Source organism: Phyllobates terribilis, unplaced genomic scaffold (assembly GCF_046119375.1).
Source record: "Phyllobates terribilis strain yellow unplaced genomic scaffold, ASM4611937v1 Scaffold_63__1_contigs__length_7903474, whole genome shotgun sequence".
NCBI lineage: Eukaryota > Metazoa > Chordata > Amphibia > Anura > Dendrobatidae > Phyllobates > Phyllobates terribilis.
This window is the reverse complement of record NW_027362823.1, coordinates 7,623,154-7,638,461: the sequence shown is the minus strand read 5'-3', so window position 1 is coordinate 7,638,461 and position 15,308 is coordinate 7,623,154. Positions and strand designations below refer to the sequence as shown.

The window sequence follows — 15,308 nt, the reverse complement described above, 5'->3', positions numbered from 1 at the left end:
GGACTTTTCAGGATCCTTGGGTGGCTCCGTAGTTTGAAACCAATTCTGGTTATCGCTTCTCGGCCTTTTGGCTAAGATCAAGTGTAGTATCTGTTCTTATCAGTTTAATATCTGATACGTCCCCTATCTGGGGACCATATATTAAATGGATTTTTAGAACAGGGAGATGGAAAAAGAGCTTGCTCTGTCCACTCCACGCATTGACCTGGTATTGCAGTATCTCCAGGACCGGTGCACCCCTTCTTTAATGCAGTTTCTAAAATCAGAAAGAATTGAATTCAATGTTTTTTGTTCATTTTGCTTGTTTGTCGGATTTGGGGATGGACTCTTTGGCTTTGCTTTTCTTCTCCTCATTGGATTTTTCATGTTCAAAGTTGCAGAAGCCAGATTACAAGCTCATTTTGGTTCAACTTCAGCAACTGTGCATTGCATTGCCATGTAATGTGATGCAATGCTATCTTTCTAGCTCTCCCTTTTTACTTCCTTTTGGATAAACAGACATATTAGGCAAGCATTTTGGAGCTTTCACCTAAATAACTACAGGTGGTGAGATAAGCTGCACAATATAATTGACCTTTCAGTATATTGTTGCACACACACCATCTATTTAGCAAATGCCCTTGTTATCAACAGCAGCCTTTTAAACTCACCTGAGCTAACAGGTATGTGCGCTGGTTACTCTGCTGCGCTTAAAATTTCTTTTTTGGTTTGCTACAATGCCTTTTCTGAAACGTTGTCTCCTTCTGCTGGAACACTGACTTCTTTCATTTAATGCCTGCAGACTATAAAAGAGAACCCAACCCAAAAAGTTTGGTTGATTAGTCTGTGGCATTCTGTTAAACTGTTGCTTATGGCGGTCTCTGTGAGCTTCTCAGCGACATTCAGCCAGCCAGGTATCCTGCCTGCAGTAGATGGAATGTGGCAATGGAACGCTGGCTGCGCGTGTCATAATAGGCTCTGAGCCTTTATATACCTGTGCACAGCAGCAGCCACCTTCAGTCTGCTGCTGGACAGCCAGCAGCAGCAGCAGCAGGAGAGGTATGTAATCAGGAGCCCTCCTGCTAAGGGTAGACAGCTGCTCGTTCCACCCCACCCCCCGCCTTAATTGGTTCTCCTCCCTTCCAACGGTGTTGAGGCGGGTGGGAACAGCAGGGGGTGAAGGTGCTGTGTTTAAAGAGGTGGAGTTATGCAGATCTAAAACGCGTGGATTGCAGCAGCAGCAAGCCGAAAAGTGCAGGCATGTAAGGGATCTAGAGGTTGACAACATGTCTTCTTAACGGGAGTCCAGGAGCTCATCTCCACAAATGGACTTTTCAGGATCCTTGGGTGGCTCCGTAGTTTGAAACCAATTCTGGTTATCGCTTCTCGGCCTTTTGGCTAAGATCAAGTGTAGTATCTGTTCTTATCAGTTTAATATCTGATACGTCCCCTATCTGGGGACCATATATTAAATGGATTTTTAGAACAGGGAGATGGAAAAAGAGCTTGCTCTGTCCACTCCACGCATTGACCTGGTATTGCAGTATCTCCAGGACCGGTGCACCCCTTCTTTAATGCAGTTTCTAAAATCAGAAAGAATTGAATTCAATGTTTTTTGTTCATTTTGCTTGTTTGTCGGATTTGGGGATGGACTCTTTGGCTTTGCTTTTCTTCTCCTCATTGGATTTTTCATGTTCAAAGTTGCAGAAGCCAGATTACAAGCTCATTTTGGTTCAACTTCAGCAACTGTGCATTGCATGCCATGTAATGTGATGCAATGCTATCTTTCTAGCTCTCCCTTTTTACTTCCTTTTGGATAAACAGACATATTAGGCAAGCATTTTGGAGCTTTCACCTAAATAACTACAGGTGGTGAGATAAGCTGCACAATATAATTGACCTTTCAGTATATTGTTGCACACACACCATCTATTTAGCAAATGCCCTTGTTATCAACAGCAGCCTTTTAAACTCACCTGAGCTAACAGGTATGTGCGCTGGTTACTCTGCTGCGCTTAAAATTTCTTTTTTGGTTTGCTACAATGCCTTTTCTGAAACGTTGTCTCCTTCTGCTGGAACACTGACTTCTTTCATTTAATGCCTGCAGACTATAAAAGAGAACCCAACCCAAAAAGTTTGGTTGATTAGTCTGTGGCATTCTGTTAAACTGTTGCTTATGGCGGTCTCTGTGAGCTTCTCAGCGACATTCAGCCAGCCAGGTATCCTGCCTGCAGTAGATGGAATGTGGCAATGGAACGCTGGCTGCGCGTGTCATAATAGGCTCTGAGCCTTTATATACCTGTGCACAGCAGCAGCCACCTTCAGTCTGCTGCTGGACAGCCAGCAGCAGCAGCAGCAGGAGAGGTATGTAATCAGGAGCCCTCCTGCTAAGGGTAGACAGCTGCTCGTTCCACCCCACCCCCCGCCTTAATTGGTTCTCCTCCCTTCCAACGGTGTTGAGGCGGGTGGGAACAGCAGGGGGTGAAGGTGCTGTGTTTAAAGAGGTAGAGTTATGCAGATCTAAAACGCGTGGATTGCAGCAGCAGCAAGCCGAAAAGTGCAGGCATGTAAGGGATCTAGAGGTTGACAACATGTCTTCTTAACGGGAGTCCAGGAGCTCATCTCCACAAATGGACTTTTCAGGATCCTTGGGTGGCTCCGTAGTTTGAAACCAATTCTGGTTATCGCTTCTCGGCCTTTTGGCTAAGATCAAGTGTAGTATCTGTTCTTATCAGTTTAATATCTGATACGTCCCCTATCTGGGGACCATATATTAAATGGATTTTTAGAACAGGGAGATGGAAAAAGAGCTTGCTCTGTCCACTCCACGCATTGACCTGGTATTGCAGTATCTCCAGGACCGGTGCACCCCTTCTTTAATGCAGTTTCTAAAATCAGAAAGAATGGAATTCAATGTTTTTTGTTCATTTTGCTTGTTTGTCGGATTTGGGGATGGACTCTTTGGCTTTGCTTTTCTTCTCCTCATTGGATTTTTCATGTTCAAAGTTGCAGAAGCCAGATTACAAGCTCATTTTGGTTCAACTTCAGCAACTGTGCATTGCATTGCCATGTAATGTGATGCAATGCTATCTTTCTAGCTCTCCCTTTTTACTTCCTTTTGGATAAACAGACATATTAGGCAAGCATTTTGGAGCTTTCACCTAAATAACTACAGGTGGTGAGATAAGCTGCACAATATAATTGACCTTTCAGTATATTGTTGCACACACACCATCTATTTAGCAAATGCCCTTGTTATCAACAGCAGCCTTTTAAACTCACCTAAGCTAACAAGTATGTGCGCTGGTTACTCTGCTGCGCTTAAAATTTCTTTTTTGGTTTGCTACAATGCCTTTTCTGAAACGTTGTCTCCTTCTGCTGGAACACTGACTTCTTTCATTTAATGCCTGCAGACTATAAAAGAGAACCCAACCCAAAAAGTTTGGTTGATTAGTCTGTGGCATTCTGTTAAACTGTTGCTTATGGCGGTCTCTGTGAGCTTCTCAGCGACATTCAGCCAGCCAGGTATCCTGCCTGCAGTAGATGGAATGTGGCAATGGAACGCTGGCTGCGCGTGTCATAATAGGCTCTGAGCCTTTATATACCTGTGCACAGCAGCAGCCACCTTCAGTCTGCTGCTGGACAGCCAGCAGCAGCAGCAGCAGGAGAGGTATGTAATCAGGAGCCCTCCTGCTAAGGGTAGACAGCTGCTCGTTCCACCCCACCCCCCGCCTTAATTGGTTCTCCTCCCTTCCAACGGTGTTGAGGCGGGTGGGAACAGCAGGGGGTGAAGGTGCTGTGTTTAAAGAGGTGGAGTTATGCAGATCTAAAACGCGTGGATTGCAGCAGCAGCAAGCCGAAAAGTGCAGGCATGTAAGGGATCTAGAGGTTGACAACATGTCTTCTTAACGGGAGTCCAGGAGCTCATCTCCACAAATGGACTTTTCAGGATCCTTGGGTGGCTCCGTAGTTTGAAACCAATTCTGGTTATCGCTTCTCGGCCTTTTGGCTAAGATCAAGTGTAGTATCTGTTCTTATCAGTTTAATATCTGATACGTCCCCTATCTGGGGACCATATATTAAATGGATTTTTAGAACAGGGAGATGGAAAAAGAGCTTGCTCTGTCCACTCCACGCATTGACCTGGTATTGCAGTATCTCCAGGACCGGTGCACCCCTTCTTTAATGCAGTTTCTAAAATCAGAAAGAATTGAATTCAATGTTTTTTGTTCATTTTGCTTGTTTGTCGGATTTGGGGATGGACTCTTTGGCTTTGCTTTTCTTCTCCTCATTGGATTTTTCATGTTCAAAGTTGCAGAAGCCAGATTACAAGCTCATTTTGGTTCAACTTCAGCAACTGTGCATTGCATGCCATGTAATGTGATGCAATGCTATCTTTCTAGCTCTCCCTTTTTACTTCCTTTTGGATAAACAGACATATTAGGCAAGCATTTTGGAGCTTTCACCTAAATAACTACAGGTGGTGAGATAAGCTGCACAATATAATTGACCTTTCAGTATATTGTTGCACACACACCATCTATTTAGCAAATGCCCTTGTTATCAACAGCAGCCTTTTAAACTCACCTGAGCTAACAGGTATGTGCGCTGGTTACTCTGCTGCGCTTAAAATTTCTTTTTTGGTTTGCTACAATGCCTTTTCTGAAACGTTGTCTCCTTCTGCTGGAACACTGACTTCTTTCATTTAATGCCTGCAGACTATAAAAGAGAACCCAACCCAAAAAGTTTGGTTGATTAGTCTGTGGCATTCTGTTAAACTGTTGCTTATGGCGGTCTCTGTGAGCTTCTCAGCGACATTCAGCCAGCCAGGTATCCTGCCTGCAGTAGATGGAATGTGGCAATGGAACGCTGGCTGCGCGTGTCATAATAGGCTCTGAGCCTTTATATACCTGTGCACAGCAGCAGCCACCTTCAGTCTGCTGCTGGACAGCCAGCAGCAGCAGCAGCAGGAGAGGTATGTAATCAGGAGCCCTCCTGCTAAGGGTAGACAGCTGCTCGTTCCACCCCACCCCCCGCCTTAATTGGTTCTCCTCCCTTCCAACGGTGTTGAGGCGGGTGGGAACAGCAGGGGGTGAAGGTGCTGTGTTTAAAGAGGTAGAGTTATGCAGATCTAAAACGCGTGGATTGCAGCAGCAGCAAGCCGAAAAGTGCAGGCATGTAAGGGATCTAGAGGTTGACAACATGTCTTCTTAACGGGAGTCCAGGAGCTCATCTCCACAAATGGACTTTTCAGGATCCTTGGGTGGCTCCGTAGTTTGAAACCAATTCTGGTTATCGCTTCTCGGCCTTTTGGCTAAGATCAAGTGTAGTATCTGTTCTTATCAGTTTAATATCTGATACGTCCCCTATCTGGGGACCATATATTAAATGGATTTTTAGAACAGGGAGATGGAAAAAGAGCTTGCTCTGTCCACTCCACGCATTGACCTGGTATTGCAGTATCTCCAGGACCGGTGCACCCCTTCTTTAATGCAGTTTCTAAAATCAGAAAGAATGGAATTCAATGTTTTTTGTTCATTTTGCTTGTTTGTCGGATTTGGGGATGGACTCTTTGGCTTTGCTTTTCTTCTCCTCATTGGATTTTTCATGTTCAAAGTTGCAGAAGCCAGATTACAAGCTCATTTTGGTTCAACTTCAGCAACTGTGCATTGCATTGCCATGTAATGTGATGCAATGCTATCTTTCTAGCTCTCCCTTTTTACTTCCTTTTGGATAAACAGACATATTAGGCAAGCATTTTGGAGCTTTCACCTAAATAACTACAGGTGGTGAGATAAGCTGCACAATATAATTGACCTTTCAGTATATTGTTGCACACACACCATCTATTTAGCAAATGCCCTTGTTATCAACAGCAGCCTTTTAAACTCACCTAAGCTAACAAGTATGTGCGCTGGTTACTCTGCTGCGCTTAAAATTTCTTTTTTGGTTTGCTACAATGCCTTTTCTGAAACGTTGTCTCCTTCTGCTGGAACACTGACTTCTTTCATTTAATGCCTGCAGACTATAAAAGAGAACCCAACCCAAAAAGTTTGGTTGATTAGTCTGTGGCATTCTGTTAAACTGTTGCTTATGGCGGTCTCTGTGAGCTTCTCAGCGACATTCAGCCAGCCAGGTATCCTGCCTGCAGTAGATGGAATGTGGCAATGGAACGCTGGCTGCGCGTGTCATAATAGGCTCTGAGCCTTTATATACCTGTGCACAGCAGCAGCCACCTTCAGTCTGCTGCTGGACAGCCAGCAGCAGCAGCAGCAGGAGAGGTATGTAATCAGGAGCCCTCCTGCTAAGGGTAGACAGCTGCTCGTTCCACCCCACCCCCCGCCTTAATTGGTTCTCCTCCCTTCCAACGGTGTTGAGGCGGGTGGGAACAGCAGGGGGTGAAGGTGCTGTGTTTAAAGAGGTGGAGTTATGCAGATCTAAAACGCGTGGATTGCAGCAGCAGCAAGCCGAAAAGTGCAGGCATGTAAGGGATCTAGAGGTTGACAACATGTCTTCTTAACGGGAGTCCAGGAGCTCATCTCCACAAATGGACTTTTCAGGATCCTTGGGTGGCTCCGTAGTTTGAAACCAATTCTGGTTATCGCTTCTCGGCCTTTTGGCTAAGATCAAGTGTAGTATCTGTTCTTATCAGTTTAATATCTGATACGTCCCCTATCTGGGGACCATATATTAAATGGATTTTTAGAACAGGGAGATGGAAAAAGAGCTTGCTCTGTCCACTCCACGCATTGACCTGGTATTGCAGTATCTCCAGGACCGGTGCACCCCTTCTTTAATGCAGTTTCTAAAATCAGAAAGAATTGAATTCAAAGTTTTTTGTTCATTTTGCTTGTTTGTCGGATTTGGGGATGGACTCTTTGGCTTTGCTTTTCTTCTCCTCATTGGATTTTTCATGTTCAAAGTTGCAGAAGCCAGATTACAAGCTCATTTTGGTTCAACTTCAGCAACTGTGCATTGCATTGCCATGTAATGTGATGCAATGCTATCTTTCTAGCTCTCCCTTTTTACTTCCTTTTGGATAAACAGACATATTAGGCAAGCATTTTGGAGCTTTCACCTAAATAACTACAGGTGGTGAGATAAGCTGCACAATATAATTGACCTTTCAGTATATTGTTGCACACACACCATCTATTTAGCAAATGCCCTTGTTATCAACAGCAGCCTTTTAAACTCACCTGAGCTAACAGGTATGTGCGCTGGTTACTCTGCTGCGCTTAAAATTTCTTTTTTGGTTTGCTACAATGCCTTTTCTGAAACGTTGTCTCCTTCTGCTGGAACACTGACTTCTTTCATTTAATGCCTGCAGACTATAAAAGAGAACCCAACCCAAAAAGTTTGGTTGATTAGTCTGTGGCATTCTGTTAAACTGTTGCTTATGGCGGTCTCTGTGAGCTTCTCAGCGACATTCAGCCAGCCAGGTATCCTGCCTGCAGTAGATGGAATGTGGCAATGGAACGCTGGCTGCGCGTGTCATAATAGGCTCTGAGCCTTTATATACCTGTGCACAGCAGCAGCCACCTTCAGTCTGCTGCTGGACAGCCAGCAGCAGCAGCAGCAGGAGAGGTATGTAATCAGGAGCCCTCCTGCTAAGGGTAGACAGCTGCTCGTTCCACCCCACCCCCCGCCTTAATTGGTTCTCCTCCCTTCCAACGGTGTTGAGGCGGGTGGGAACAGCAGGGGGTGAAGGTGCTGTGTTTAAAGAGGTGGAGTTATGCAGATCTAAAACGCGTGGATTGCAGCAGCAGCAAGCCGAAAAGTGCAGGCATGTAAGGGATCTAGAGGTTGACAACATGTCTTCTTAACGGGAGTCCAGGAGCTCATCTCCACAAATGGACTTTTCAGGATCCTTGGGTGGCTCCGTAGTTTGAAACCAATTCTGGTTATCGCTTCTCGGCCTTTTGGCTAAGATCAAGTGTAGTATCTGTTCTTATCAGTTTAATATCTGATACGTCCCCTATCTGGGGACCATATATTAAATGGATTTTTAGAACAGGGAGATGGAAAAAGAGCTTGCTCTGTCCACTCCACGCATTGACCTGGTATTGCAGTATCTCCAGGACCGGTGCACCCCTTCTTTAATGCAGTTTCTAAAATCAGAAAGAATTGAATTCAATGTTTTTTGTTCATTTTGCTTGTTTGTCGGATTTGGGGATGGACTCTTTGGCTTTGCTTTTCTTCTCCTCATTGGATTTTTCATGTTCAAAGTTGCAGAAGCCAGATTACAAGCTCATTTTGGTTCAACTTCAGCAACTGTGCATTGCATTGCCATGTAATGTGATGCAATGCTATCTTTCTAGCTCTCCCTTTTTACTTCCTTTTGGATAAACAGACATATTAGGCAAGCATTTTGGAGCTTTCACCTAAATAACTACAGGTGGTGAGATAAGCTGCACAATATAATTGACCTTTCAGTATATTGTTGCACACACACCATCTATTTAGCAAATGCCCTTGTTATCAACAGCAGCCTTTTAAACTCACCTGAGCTAACAGGTATGTGCGCTGGTTACTCTGCTGCGCTTAAAATTTCTTTTTTGGTTTGCTACAATGCCTTTTCTGAAACGTTGTCTCCTTCTGCTGGAACACTGACTTCTTTCATTTAATGCCTGCAGACTATAAAAGAGAACCCAACCCAAAAAGTTTGGTTGATTAGTCTGTGGCATTCTGTTAAACTGTTGCTTATGGCGGTCTCTGTGAGCTTCTCAGCGACATTCAGCCAGCCAGGTATCCTGCCTGCAGTAGATGGAATGTGGCAATGGAACGCTGGCTGCGCGTGTCATAATAGGCTCTGAGCCTTTATATACCTGTGCACAGCAGCAGCCACCTTCAGTCTGCTGCTGGACAGCCAGCAGCAGCAGCAGCAGGAGAGGTATGTAATCAGGAGCCCTCCTGCTAAGGGTAGACAGCTGCTCGTTCCACCCCACCCCCCGCCTTAATTGGTTCTCCTCCCTTCCAACGGTGTTGAGGCGGGTGGGAACAGCAGGGGGTGAAGGTGCTGTGTTTAAAGAGGTGGAGTTATGCAGATCTAAAACGCGTGGATTGCAGCAGCAGCAAGCCGAAAAGTGCAGGCATGTAAGGGATCTAGAGGTTGACAACATGTCTTCTTAACGGGAGTCCAGGAGCTCATATCCACAAATGGACTTTTCAGGATCCTTGGGTGGCTCCGTAGTTTGAAACCAATTCTGGTTATCGCTTCTCGGCCTTTTGGCTAAGATCAAGTGTAGTATCTGTTCTTATCAGTTTAATATCTGATACGTCCCCTATCTGGGGACCATATATTAAATGGATTTTTAGAACAGGGAGATGGAAAAAGAGCTTGCTCTGTCCACTCCACGCATTGACCTGGTATTGCAGTATCTCCAGGACCGGTGCACCCCTTCTTTAATGCAGTTTCTAAAATCAGAAAGAATTGAATTCAATGTTTTTTGTTCATTTTGCTTGTTTGTCGGATTTGGGGATGGACTCTTTGGCTTTGCTTTTCTTCTCCTCATTGGATTTTTCATGTTCAAAGTTGCAGAAGCCAGATTACAAGCTCATTTTGGTTCAACTTCAGCAACTGTGCATTGCATTGCCATGTAATGTGATGCAATGCTATCTTTCTAGCTCTCCCTTTTTACTTCCTTTTGGATAAACAGACATATTAGGCAAGCATTTTGGAGCTTTCACCTAAATAACTACAGGTGGTGAGATAAGCTGCACAATATAATTGACCTTTCAGTATATTGTTGCACACACACCATCTATTTAGCAAATGCCCTTGTTATCAACAGCAGCCTTTTAAACTCACCTGAGCTAACAGGTATGTGCGCTGGTTACTCTGCTGCGCTTAAAATTTCTTTTTTGGTTTGCTACAATGCCTTTTCTGAAACGTTGTCTCCTTCTGCTGGAACACTGACTTCTTTCATTTAATGCCTGCAGACTATAAAAGAGAACCCAACCCAAAAAGTTTGGTTGATTAGTCTGTGGCATTCTGTTAAACTGTTGCTTATGGCGGTCTCTGTGAGCTTCTCAGCGACATTCAGCCAGCCAGGTATCCTGCCTGCAGTAGATGGAATGTGGCAATGGAACGCTGGCTGCGCGTGTCATAATAGGCTCTGAGCCTTTATATACCTGTGCACAGCAGCAGCCACCTTCAGTCTGCTGCTGGACAGCCAGCAGCAGCAGCAGCAGGAGAGGTATGTAATCAGGAGCCCTCCTGCTAAGGGTAGACAGCTGCTCGTTCCACCCCACCCCCCGCCTTAATTGGTTCTCCTCCCTTCCAACGGTGTTGAGGCGGGTGGGAGCAGCAGGGGGTGAAGGTGCTGTGTTTAAAGAGGTGGAGTTATGCAGATCTAAAACGCGTGGATTGCAGCAGCAGCAAGCCGAAAAGTGCAGGCATGTAAGGGATCTAGAGGTTGACAACATGTCTTCTTAACGGGAGTCCAGGAGCTCATCTCCACAAATGGACTTTTTAGGATCCTTGGGTGGCTCCGTAGTTTGAAACCAATTCTGGTTATCGCTTCTCGGCCTTTTGGCTACGACCAAGTGTTGTTGCTGGAAGACTCCAAAGCCTATCGCATCCTCGGCCTTGAGGCATCGGCAGTTCTACTGTCTTAAGCCTCCTGCTGCTATAGGGGGTGTGCGTGCTGAAGAGAACCAAGAAGGCGATCGACTTATCTGAATATGGCGATGGCGACATCGGCTACTCTCCGTTCTGCTGGAGCTGGCGACTTGAAGATCAAGAACTCTTTCAAGATTGAAGTTGAAGAGCGAGCCCGTGACAAGTTCTCCCTGTCTTTCTTCGTGAGGAAGGTCCTGCTTGAGATCCTGCAGGTGAAAAGGGAGAACATTCTGGCACTTCAAGATGCTCCTGGACGCTTTGTGCTTACCCTGACCTCTGAAGTGGCATCTCAGAATTTTTACCATCAGATCAAGCTGAGACTTCAGGAGGAAGATCTTAAAGGACTGTGTTTTGTGACCCTCTGCCTGGCAGAAGAGAAGTCTGTGGGGGTTCATATGAGCAATCCGCATGTCTCTGAAAAGGATGTGGCTGCGTTTCTGCATAACTATTGCTCTGAGGTCCACTTTTCTCACAAAATCATGAACTCTGAGAGGTTGTGGACCGGAAAATACAAGTTCATCGTGAAGCTGAGAGAAGGTTTGGGAATTGGTGGACTCATTCATCCGCCTCAGAGCTTCCTGATTGGCAGAGAGAGAGGAAGACTCTTCTATCCAGGGATGCCTATCTTCTGCAGAAAATGTATGGACTTTGGGCATTCCTTTGAGAGCTGCAAGGAGGAGAACGCTCTTTGCAAGAAGTGCTATCAAAAAGGACATGTCACTCTGAACTGCCCAAATCAGATGATCTGTAATATCTGCCGTATCCCTGGGCACTCTTTTCGGGATTGTCCGTTGAGAAAAAAGACCTTCAGCTATGCAGATGCAGCTCGGGGGGGAGCCCCTCCGAAGCGGTCCAGTCCTGAAGAACAAACAGACAAATCCAAGGACCCTCCCGGGAACCCTTCTGGGGATCCGCCCAAGGACACTGCTGGGGACCCGCCTGGGGATAGCATTGTTCTCAAGGATTGGTCGGAGAGTCCAGATGGTCATGTGGTGGAGGAGAATCCAGCTGAGTCTGAAGTGGAGATGGGAGAGGAGTCTTCTAAGGAGGCTGGTGGTGAGGAGGAGGAGGAGATTAACATTGACGTGGAGGTTTTGAGGAAAAGGAAAAAGGAGAAGTCGAGTTTGTTTAAGGGAGAGAGCGCCAGCAAAAGACCTGCTGGGCGTTTGAAAATAGTCCTCCCTAATTACTCACCTAAACCGATCATCTCAGTTCCTAAACCTGTAAACCCATCTGATCCGGTGAACATCGAGGAATTCTCAGACACGGACGTTTCTGCGGGTCCCTCTACCCCGGTCGGATTCATGTCAGATACGGACTCAAGCTCTGTTTAAATGATTTATGGCTACACTCAAAATTACCTCACTAAATGTGAGGAGTTTAAAGGGCTCTGTCAAGAGAGCTGCTTTATTTTCTTACCTGATGACTTTAGATGCTGATATTTTTTTACTTCAAGAATGCGGCATTGACCATGACCCTAACTATAACAAACTAAGGGAAGATTGGGCGAACGGACCTTCCATCTGGTCCGGTGAAAATGGATCGCGTGCTACTGGTGTTGGCGTCCTGTTTAAAAACAAAGACTTTAAGGTTACCTCGTTCACTGAAGTTGAACCTGGACGTGCACTAGTTGTTAATGTGAGTTACTGTGGATCCGAGTTCAAGCTGATTAATGTTTATGCATCTCCGATTAAAGAGGAAAGATCCAGTTTATTAGATATCATCAAACTCTTTATACCTGGTCCTACACCAACTGTGGTTGGCGGTGACTTCAATTGTATCCGGTCTGATGAAAATAGGACATCAGGTACTAGAAGGAAAGACAAAACTGAGATGCAGTTAAAAAATCTAATCGACGATACTTGCCTGAATGATGTCTGGAGAGTAAAGAATACCTCTGAACCAGGATACACTTGGGAGAACAATCTTCTAAAATCAAGAATTGACTTTGTTCTGACATCACAGAGTTTTAAAGTGAATAAAGTGGATCTAACAGGTAACATCTTTTCTGACCACAAAACGTTAATTACTCACTTGGAATTGCCCAGTCTAGAGAAAGGGCGAGGTGTCTGGAAGTTGAACACTCTGCTGCTGGAAGATGAAAGTATAAAAGAGAAATTTTTGAAATTTTATAAAAAACTACAGGGGAAAAAACATTATTACAAAAGAATTCTAGAATGGTGGGAGTATGTGAAGTCTCAAATTAGACATTTTTTTCTCTTAGCTGGCAAAAGGAAGGCCAGACAGAATCAGAAATGGTTTAAAGACCTGAATACAAAACTGCAAACAGGTTACAAACTCAGAAATGCAGGGATAGATATGGAGGATGTTATTTTACAAGTCAAAGAAGACATTAAAAAAGCAATTGAACAGAAAGGCAAAGAAATAATTTTCAACGCCAAGGTAGAACATATGGAAAAAAATGAAACATGTTCCAGGTTCTTTTTCAAAAAATCTTTAGAACCCAAAGAATTAATTAAAGAACTTGATGGTGAAACAACTAAAGATGGACTGTTGGACAAAGCGCAAACTTTTTATCAAAATCTTTTTAGCGAAAAGAAAATTGACGCTGATTTTTTACCTGATGCTCTTAATTCATTGCAGAATCACCTTGAAAAGCAAGATCAAGAGTTGTTGATTGAAGATATCTGTGAAGAAGAACTGCTAAGTGCAATCAAAAGCTTTTCTAGAGGAAAAACACCGGGTACTGACGGACTACAAATTGAATTTTATCTTACTTTTTGGGAGATTTTAAAAGACGACCTGTTTGAGATTTTTAAAGCTGTCTTTTTATGTGACAAATTGCCTGAATCTTGGAGAAGTGGTGTGGTCACCCTGCTTTTTAAAAAAGGAGATAAGACTAATCTAGAGAACTGGAGACCAATCACGTTACTCAACGTAGATTATAAAATTATGGCAAAAATCATGGTGAACAGAATGAAGAAGGTGATAGAGAAGGTCGTGCATCCTGATCAGGTATGTGGTGTGCCTGGTCGTACAATTGCAGAAAACTTGAATATTATACGGGACGCAATTTGGTATCAGCAAGAGAGGAAGCAAAAGCTAGCTCTTCTGTCCCTTGATTTCCAGAAAGCGTACGACAGAGTCTCTCATAAGTACCTGTATTCTGTGTTAAAGAAAATGAAATTCCCGGATGTTTTTATTAAGCACATTGCACTTTTATATGATGGAAGTTTTAGCAGGATTTTAATTAATGGTTTTTTATCTTCAGAAGTTGTTCTAAAGTCGGGCGTCAAACAAGGATGCCCACTTTCGCCTCTGCTCTTTATCTGCGCAATCGAGCCTCTACTGGCAATGTTGAGGAAAGATAAGATGGTGAAAGGTGTACCCATACCAGGTGGAAATGGACTAAGTACTAAGTCACTGGGGTACATGGATGACATCACGATCCTGTGCGACTCAGAACAATCGCTGAGAAGAGCAGTAAGAACTACTGATTTTTTCTGTTTAGCATCTGCCTTCAAACTGAACTTGGAGAAGAGCGAATGTCTTGGATTCGGTGATTGGTCAGATGCGCAGATTCCTCAACTTAAAATAAGAAGTGATAAGATCAAAATTTTAGGTGTTGTGTTTACAAAAAAGAATGATGGAGAAGAAAGTTGGCAGTTGGTGAAGGAGAAAATGCAAAAGAAGATAAGTTTATGGAAACTCAGAAAATTATCAATGGAAGGTAAAAACTTGATCATTAAGTCTTTGTTGTTGCCGATAATGTTGTTTTTAAGTATGGTGTACCCCCCGAATGAGAACACAGTAAAGTTTCTCCAGAGACAAATTTTTCTTTTTCTGTGGGGATCAAAAATGGAGAAGGTTCGAAGAGAGACAATGTACAAGCAGCATAAATATGGTGGAAAGAATATCCCAAATATCAAAAAAATTTTGTACCTAAAGTTCTTTAGTTTTTGCTTCAAAATGACCAATCTAAGAACTCATTGGTCTTTCTACTTAAGATATGCAGCTGGAGATATCTTTAGGAAAAGAAAGTGGATAACATTGCCCCCAAATTCTCCTGTCCTAATTACACCGCCAAAACAATATGTCTTACTAGAAAAAACAATTAGACTTTATAACTTACCTGAAGTAGATGTGGAGATGCTGTCAAATTCAAGAAGACTGGCTCTAGAGACAAAGAGAAAAGAAACGATGACAGCAGTGGCAAACTTTACATACACTAAAAGTGGAAGAATTTGGAGAATGACTTATGCACCTTATCTAACAAATGAATATAAAGACTTGGCATGGGCAATAGTGCAAGAATGTGTTCCTGTTAGATTTTTTCAACACAGAAGGGGATTGTGCAATACTGCAAGATGCCCTAGAACAGGCTGTGTTAGAGAGGAAACAGTTTTACACACCTTTTGGAACTGTTTTTATGCCCAAAATGTCTGGAAAGAAGTTGGAAGTCTCTTAAAGTTTGTTACTGGTCTTAAGTTTTTAAATCACGAAGAAGTTTTATATGGAAATTTTACATGTCAATCAAAAGAAAAAGAAAGAGTCATTTGGATAATGATAAATGGAATAAAGAATGCGCTATGGAAAGTCCGAAACATATTGCTTTTTAAAAGAGATTTTATAAGTGAAAGTGAATGCATAAAATTAGCACTAAGTGAAATATATATTTATTACCTGTTAGATCTGAAGAGAATTGGGAAAAAAAGAGCCAAGAGTCTATGGAACTTTCATCTGT

At 43.6% G+C, this 15,308-nt stretch overlaps 8 non-coding genes across 8 annotated transcripts; all 8 read left to right on the top strand.

Moving 5' to 3' along the window:
• Positions 1–51: 51 nt before the first annotated feature.
• Positions 52–242, top strand: LOC141192935 (U2 spliceosomal RNA). Its single transcript, XR_012266238.1, has one exon. It is a non-coding gene; the product is annotated as a U2 spliceosomal RNA (small nuclear RNA).
• A 1,115-nt stretch (positions 243–1,357) lies between these two features.
• Positions 1,358–1,548, top strand: LOC141192934 (U2 spliceosomal RNA). The gene has a single exon (XR_012266237.1). It is a non-coding gene; the product is annotated as a U2 spliceosomal RNA (small nuclear RNA).
• A 1,114-nt stretch (positions 1,549–2,662) lies between these two features.
• On the top strand, positions 2,663–2,853 carry LOC141192933 (U2 spliceosomal RNA). The gene has a single exon (XR_012266236.1). It is a non-coding gene; the product is annotated as a U2 spliceosomal RNA (small nuclear RNA).
• A 1,115-nt stretch (positions 2,854–3,968) lies between these two features.
• On the top strand, positions 3,969–4,159 carry LOC141192932 (U2 spliceosomal RNA). Its single transcript, XR_012266235.1, has one exon. It is a non-coding gene; the product is annotated as a U2 spliceosomal RNA (small nuclear RNA).
• A 1,114-nt stretch (positions 4,160–5,273) lies between these two features.
• LOC141192930 (U2 spliceosomal RNA) lies at positions 5,274–5,464 on the top strand. The gene has a single exon (XR_012266233.1). It is a non-coding gene; the product is annotated as a U2 spliceosomal RNA (small nuclear RNA).
• A 1,115-nt stretch (positions 5,465–6,579) lies between these two features.
• LOC141192929 (U2 spliceosomal RNA) lies at positions 6,580–6,770 on the top strand. The gene has a single exon (XR_012266232.1). It is a non-coding gene; the product is annotated as a U2 spliceosomal RNA (small nuclear RNA).
• A 1,115-nt stretch (positions 6,771–7,885) lies between these two features.
• Positions 7,886–8,076, top strand: LOC141192928 (U2 spliceosomal RNA). The gene has a single exon (XR_012266231.1). It is a non-coding gene; the product is annotated as a U2 spliceosomal RNA (small nuclear RNA).
• Positions 8,077–9,191: 1,115 nt separating this feature from the next.
• On the top strand, positions 9,192–9,382 carry LOC141192927 (U2 spliceosomal RNA). Its single transcript, XR_012266230.1, has one exon. It is a non-coding gene; the product is annotated as a U2 spliceosomal RNA (small nuclear RNA).
• Positions 9,383–15,308: the final 5,926 nt, after the last annotated feature.